General features: G+C 52.6%; 1 pseudogene; it reads right to left on the reverse strand.

Moving 5' to 3' along the window:
* Positions 1 to 1,252: 1,252 nt before the first annotated feature.
* LOC129397241 (endothelin-converting enzyme-like 1) lies at positions 1,253 to 2,301 on the reverse strand (annotated as a pseudogene).
* Positions 2,302 to 7,433: the final 5,132 nt, after the last annotated feature.

Below are 7,433 nucleotides of genomic sequence, written 5' to 3' on the forward strand. Positions count from 1 at the left end.
GAGGAGGAGGAGGAGGAGGAGGAGGAGGAGGAGGAGGGAGGAGGAGGAGGAGGAAGAAGAAGAAGAAGAAGAAGAAGAAGAAGAAGAAGAAGAAGAAGAAGAAGAAGAAGAAGAAGAAGAAAGAAGAAGAGGAAAAAGATGATTCTGAAATGAGGTCATTCTGTTCTCAAGCTTCCTTTTCCTGTGTAGGTATGAGTGTTTATGAGTCTAATACATTGTTTACCCCAAAATCAAGTGTCAAATAAATATTTTCAAACTTCTGCTCAAAAATTTGCTCTTTCCTTAGCAAGAGTTTTGTTTTGTTTGAGACAGAGTTTCGCTCTTATTGCCCAGGCTGGAGTGCAATGGCGCGATCTCGGCTCACTGCAACATCTGCCTCCCGGGTTCAAGCAATTCTCCTGCCTCAGCCTCCTGAGTAGCTGCGATTACAGGCACCCGCCACCACGCCCAGCTAAGTTTTGGTATTTTTAGTACCCAAAGTTGATGAGTCGACCTGCTCCACGCGTAATTTCAAGGTGGTCACGTTGGGGTCACCCCTTGCAGCTTGTAGCTGCTGTGAACGCCAGAGAATGAAGTACTCAGACAATTCCAGCTGAGTGGGGCAGGCGGCAACTCCTCTGAGAGAGTGCCGCCCCAAAATCCATCCGCCAAGTATTTATTAGAGGGCTTGTTAAACCACAAACATCCACCAGATGGGTTTTTGCCGTGGGGTCATGAGGCACATACGGCCTTGTAAAAGCACTCAGACCGCATTCCTAGGAGGCTGTTTTCAGCGCTCCTTATCACACATTCCACTCCTTGTCCTGTTTTCAGTGTCAAGGAGTTACATTCTCACGCATAAACAACGTACACACAGTGCCTCAGTATTTTTCCATGCCTCGAGCTCAAATGCCTTGTACATAAGTTTGAATATATCGTCGTGCACCCCCCACATCTCCCCCTTCTTTAATTCTTAGAGCTTGCTGGTTATCCAATGCAAAATAAGCTTCTATCCTTCTTCCCTGGTCATAGATGCTTCGGGTGGCAGCACAGAGCCATTTACAGAAGCCTAGCAATCAGATACAAAAAAGAATATAGCGGCCATCACCCTAGCAATCAGATACAAAAAAGAATATAGCGGCCATCACCCAAATGCGTATGTTTAACCCAGACAACCAAGTATTCGGGTTCAGTCATTGAAAGCCTTCTTGTAATTGCTGAAGGGTATTTGTTTGTAATTGCTGCGAGGCCATTCTTCAAGTTGTTTCTTCAACTAGACCTCAAATGCTTTGTACATAAGCTTGAATATATTGCCGCGCACCCCACCCGCTCCCCACTGCCTGCCAGAGGGCTGGGAAATGGCTGCACCGCTGAACACCGCAGTTACCCCAGGGAAATTACTTATGACCTTCTCCCGCTTGCTGCCACTGTGCACTCCCTCCCCTCCCCTGCTTTCCCTTCCTCTCCTCTCGCGCACCCTCCTCCCGCCCTCAGGGACCCCTGGGCAAGGCCACTGCGCCCCGGGTCTACGGCAGCTGGCGGGGCGCTCAGCGCGCGCACTCACACGGACGACGTAGCGCAAAGAGTTCCTGTCGTCCAGGCTGACCATAAGCGAGAAGAGCGCGGCGGCGCTGTACACGCCCTGCACTTTTTTACAGCAGCCAGTTGAGGTCCCATCGCGCAGCAACCCCCGGGCGCTCCGCCGCGCCGCCCAGGTCCCAGCCCCCGCAGTCCTCGATGACCTCCAGCATGAGCAGCGGGTTCAGTCGTTCGATCTCGCGCATCTCGAGGCACAAGCGGAAGAAGGAGCGCACCTAGTGCTGGGCAGCGCCGCCGGGTCCACCCTTGGGCCGAGCCAGCAGGCGCCGCAGGCGCTCCTCGTTCTGCTAGCCGATGGCCGCGATGGTGCCGTAGGTGAGCTTGTCGTCGGGGATGGCGTGGCGCCGCAGCCAGCCGCCGCAGGCGAACGAGTATAAGTCCTGGCATGGCTCGATGCTGGCGTCCAGGTTGGCGGCCAAGAAGCGAGCGGTGCACGCGAAGTCTTGCGCTCAGGACAGCCTTCAGGACAGGCTCCGCCGCCGGCCGCGACCGGGCCCAGGTACTTGAGCACCAGCATAGCCGCCAGGATGGAGCAGAGGCCGGCTGCAAACACCAGCCCGACAGCAGGTTCAACTTGCGCCGCTTCCAGAGCTGCAGCCCGGCCTGGGCCCGGTGGCCTGCGGGCAGAAAGTCCCCGCAAGCGCCCCCCGCGCCTCAGTGACTCACATACTTGACCTCCTGGAACTCATCTTAGTGCGCCATCAGCGAATACCAGGACGCCATGGCGCCGAGGCCGCCGGGGTGCAGCCCTGGGCCACCTGGGCTACGGGATGCGCGTGGCCGCCGGCCTCCTCGTGAGCCTCCGCGTGGCCCCTGGGGCCTCAGCTGCGGGAAGGACAGAGGCAGGCTAATGAGACGCCGCAGCCCGACGGGGTTCCGGGGCACCGCGAGGAGAGACACAGGCCTGGGTGCAGAGGCCCCAGCCGCGAGCCTCATTCACTGGGGAAACCAGGGACCAGGAGGGCTCGGCGGGGCCACCACCCCCGCGTGCACAGTGGAGTCTTCTCCCCTGTCCCCCTCCCTGCACACACGTGCGGGTCCCTGGGTTGGGAGGGCCCTGATGGGAAGGAGGAGGAGCCAGGCACGGGGCCTGGCACGTAGCGGGCCTTCATTGAAAGGCTGTCCCTCTTCCCTTCGCCTTTCTGGTCCAGGACCTGCCCCAGCCAAGGCCGGGCAGAATGGGGGTGGGGGGCGGAGAGGCGGAGGCTGGAGTGAGGAGGTGCGGTCAGGAGCGCATCTATGCTGCACTTTCAGCTTTCCGCGCTGGACACAGACAGAGGCTCCACAAAGCGGCCAAAGAACCAAACTTTGTCCTTGCGGAAGTCCGCAGGATCTACCACTCAACCCCGATCGCTGGCTCCTTCTACTCGGTGGCCCGACAGCCCACCCGCTCCTTCCCCAGGGGCGAGCGCCAACGCCCCAGGGTCGTGGATACACAGCCCACCCCCTGGAAGGCCCTGATGGAGACCGGCTCCGTCTCGCCACCCACCCCCATTCCCAGTCTGTGACCCCGACCCGAGCCACTCCCGGCTTCAAGACGTTCTCCCCAGAACCCAAACTTGGGTGAAGTTTCACCTCCCGCGGGGCGCAAGGAGACGAAGCCGGGAGGCTCCGCGCAGCGGCCGCGATGGTGGCAACGGCTGCAGGGATTCGGCGCCATTTACCCCGCAGGTGCGCACCCGAGCAGGACCAGGACTAGCGGGCCCGCTCGAAACCAGAGCCTGAGCCTGAGCAGAACTGCGTGGGCAGCCGCTGTCTCCCAGCGCCCGCTGCCTTTTCTGCCGCCGAGCTGCCAGCCCGAGGGGTCCAGCCGTGTCCCAGGACCAGTAAGGGCAGCGGGTACTCCCGGGAGGGGTCCCTTCGGATCCCGCGTCCCCATTACGAGCTGCCCACCAGCCGGCTAGAAAGGGGCTGGAGCTACGCAGCTGGGGGCCGTCATGCCCCAGCCCACAGCCCTGGAGCACCGGCCGGGGAGGACTCCTCCTAAAGGATAAGGGGGCCCTGATGGAGTGCCTGGGCTGCCCGCACAGCGCCTGCGCACCTTCACCAGGGAGCTTCCTTGTCCTCCTGGGAACGCCTGTCCAGGATGAGGTCTCCCCAGGGCGTCTGGGCTTCTGGTTGGCCTCGCTCACTTCCCCCAGTTCCTGATCCAGGGAGAGCAACGGAGAGCCCTGCCAGAAGAAGGCTTGGGGCTGCGAGTGCGGCCCCCATGGTACCAATGCACAGTTGACCCAGAGCACAGCAATCGCGGCCAATAGGAGGTGACTTGGGTTTAGCCTGTGACCACACAGTCCTGGTCACCCTGCACAGACTGCCAATAAAGAGGGGTCCGAGGCCCAGCTCCTTGGCTCCCCTGCAGTGTCTCCAAAAGGGAAGCTGAGGCTGTGGGTGAGTGGGTGATGCCAGTGGTCCAGGCTCCAGTTCCACCTTGCACAAAGGCCTTCCTAACCTTTCATCGAAAAATATTTCTGCAAGGACATCTGCCCAGCAAACACCCGTCCATCCTCAGACTGGTGCCACGCATATCCTTGATCCTTGTAGCCAAGGATAAATATCTCAAAACAATCCTGTGATCCTCCTCCATTTTCCTTTAAAAACCTTTGTCTTCCTTCACCTCCCTAAATTCACACGTGCTTTCCTATGGCCTGCTTATTCCCAAGCAATACCTGTTTCCAAAGAAAGTTCATTTTATTTTAGAGTCTTTCTGTATTTGTTATGCAGTGTCACAGAGCGGAGCCAGAAGTGGGACCGAAGTGAATTCATCTTGGATGAATCAGAGTGTCCTGGAATCTAACGCAGTGTTGACTGAGCCCCCCGCAGACTGCCTTTCCAGGAGTTGCTTCTCTGTTCTGGTGAATCTCCTCAAATACCCAGACTTCCTCCCTTTGGTCAGTTCCTTTTTACTTTATCCTGGATGTGATTTGATTATAAGGCTCCCTTAAACAAAGGACCTTGCATCCCTCCTGAGGGTATAAAGGTTGGGTTTCTTTCTTTCTTTCTTTCTTTCTTTCTTTCTTTCTTTCTTTCTTTCTTTCTTTCTTTCTTTCTTTCTTTCTTTTTTGTTTCTTTGCTTTTGGCAAGCACTTTCTGGTGTAAAGAGCAGTGCCCTTCTGGTTTGAGGACTCTGAGTTCTAAAGAATTTATGTTCTGTCCATGAGGCAAGTCTTTCCTGGTGAATTCACTTTTGGTTCTGGATGCCTGACTGAATATTATGTTTGATGTGTACACCTTGGTTGAAATTTTGTGAGCATTCTGATTTGGGTTTGATTTTGGTTTGGTTTCCCACGTCTTTAAATGATTTGGCTCATTTTTTTTCTTGCTCGTTCCTGAACATCTTCTGATCATCCCACAGCAAAAATAAACATAAATAGTTTAGCACCATAGGAAATGTTAAAACACACATACATGGTGAGGGTCGGCCCCTCGAGGTGGCTCCTGTCTGTAATCCCTGCACTCTGGGAGGCCAAGGTGAGAGAATGGCTTGAGCTAAGGAGTTGGAGACCAGCCTGGGCAACATGATGAAACCCCACCTCTACAAATAACACAAAAATTAGCTGGGTGTGGCAGCTCCCACCTGTAGTCCCAGCTATCAGGAGGCTGATGTGGGAGGATTGCTTGAGCCCAGGAGGTCGAGGCTACCATGACTTGTGGTCCTGCTGCTGCACTAAAGCCTGTTTAACAGTGAGAATTCTCAAAAAATACACATATGGTGAGTGTGAGAAAGCCAACTGAAAGAACCCAGGGTGTCACCACCATCTAAAACACTGGTCCAGACTCCTGACAGTCCCTGACAGGGTTTATAGGATTTTCTTTGCTTCTCAGAGATGAAAAAGAAATGGAATGGCATTCTCAGACACTAAGGCGTGCCAGATTTTCTGGGACTCCAGGCAGCTACATGGCTTTCCCTATGCACATTTCAAAATCAATGGCCATCATTGGAATCATTTGAACTCCTCAAATTTGCTTTTTCCTAATACTGAATTTTTAAACTGCCAACTACAAAGTTAAATGGAGAGCCTTCTAAGTTGTCTACTTCTCTCTCTTTTCTGCCTACTTGGAATCTGCTGACATTTCTGCTGGCATTAAGATAAACTGATAATATCACACTCCAGCCAACATAAAAACCACTAAGGAAGGGGTCTTGAAGGGCTTTCAAATTAATGGCTCTATAAATTACAACAGCTCCGTGGCAAACAACAACCTAGAGACCTTTTGGAAATGTAAATTCAGGTTTGCTTAACAGTTGCTTCGGGTGATGGAACAGTCCACGGAAGGATTGATATTAGAAAAGAACAGAATGAGAGAAATGTTTATAAATGTCAGGCGCCCAGATTAAACAGGACAAAATCATGAGCTCAGAGCAATAATGAAAAGGATCTCTGTTTCTGGCATAAAATCTGCTTCTCTGCTACACAGGGGCCAGGAAGAGCTGAATAAACTGCTAAAATGGTTCCCACCGGCATGGAGCTGTCAAGCAACTGAGAGTGGCAAACAGAAGAGAAATTTGTTATTGGACTTTTCAAAACTGCTAGGAGATTTTGTTTCTTGTACAAAATCCAGCCAGTCCTAGCTAAAATTAAACAGTTAGTATTTAATCCCTAATCTCATTTGAAACTGAAAAAGGATAAAGGTGGGCTCAAAGAGATTAAAATAAAAACCAGAAAACTAAACTGCTTGCCAGGCGCGGTGGCTGATGCCTGTAACCCCAGCACTTTGGGAGGCCAAGGCACGTGGATCACTTGGCATCAAGAGTTCCAGACCAGCCTGACCAATATGGTGAAACCCTGTCTCTACTGAAAATACAAAATTAGCCAGGTGTGGTGGCGCACGCCTGTAATCCCAGCTACTTGAGAGACTGAGGCAGGAGAATCGCTTGAACCTGGAGGCTGAGGTTGCAGTGAGCCGAGATCGAGCCATTGCACTCCAGCCTGGGCAACAAGAGCGAAACTCCATCTCAAAAAAAGAAAAGAAAAGAAAACTGTTTTACCCAAAGTTTTGGTTGCTGCCCTCATAAGATTGCTTATCAAAACTAATGACAATCTTTTTTTTTTTTTTTTGAGACGGAGTTTCTCTGTTGTCGCCCAGGCTGGAATGCAGTGGAGTGATCTCACCTCACTGCAACTTCCGCCTTCTGGGTTCAAGCGATTCTCCTGCCTTGGCCTCCCAAGTAGCTAGGATTACAGGTGCACACCACCACACCCGGCTACTTTTTGTATTTTTAGTAGAGACAGGGTTTCAACATCATGACCAGGCTTGTCTCCAACTTCTGACCTCAGGTGATACGCCCGCCTTGGCCTCCCATAGTGCTGGGATTATAGGCATGAGACACGGTGCCTGGCCCTGAAAATCTTAAAGTTTAGCTTTGGGACCTCTCCCATTTTCTCAGAAATCTCATTTGGATCCAACTGTGTTTTATAAACCTGTGAGTCCACATTACAATGTTTTGCTGTCTCATGACTACAATTCTAAAATGAAAGCTATAAGGTCTTATTTGTGTTTCTGTCTATGTACGTATGTTTTTGCATGTCGTATGTCGTGTCTCCAAGTTGAAATCTGGCATAGTCAGCTAGACATCCCTTAAGGAATTCTATTCGGGGTGGCTGGACATGGTGGCTCATGCCTGTAATTCCAGCACTTTGGGAGGCTGAGGCAGGTGGATCAGCTGAGGTGAGGAGTTTGAGACAAGCCTGGGCCACATGGCAAAACCCCATTTTTACTAAAAAAAAAAAAAAAATTAGCTGGGGCTGGTGGTGTGCACCTGTATTCCCAGCTACACAAGAGGCTGAGGCAGGAGAATCACTTGAACCAGTGGGGGCAGAGGCTGCAGTGAGCTGAGATCATGCCACTGCGCTCCA

This window comes from Pan paniscus, chromosome 13 (genome assembly GCF_029289425.2).
Source record: "Pan paniscus chromosome 13, NHGRI_mPanPan1-v2.0_pri, whole genome shotgun sequence".
NCBI lineage: Eukaryota > Metazoa > Chordata > Mammalia > Primates > Hominidae > Pan > Pan paniscus.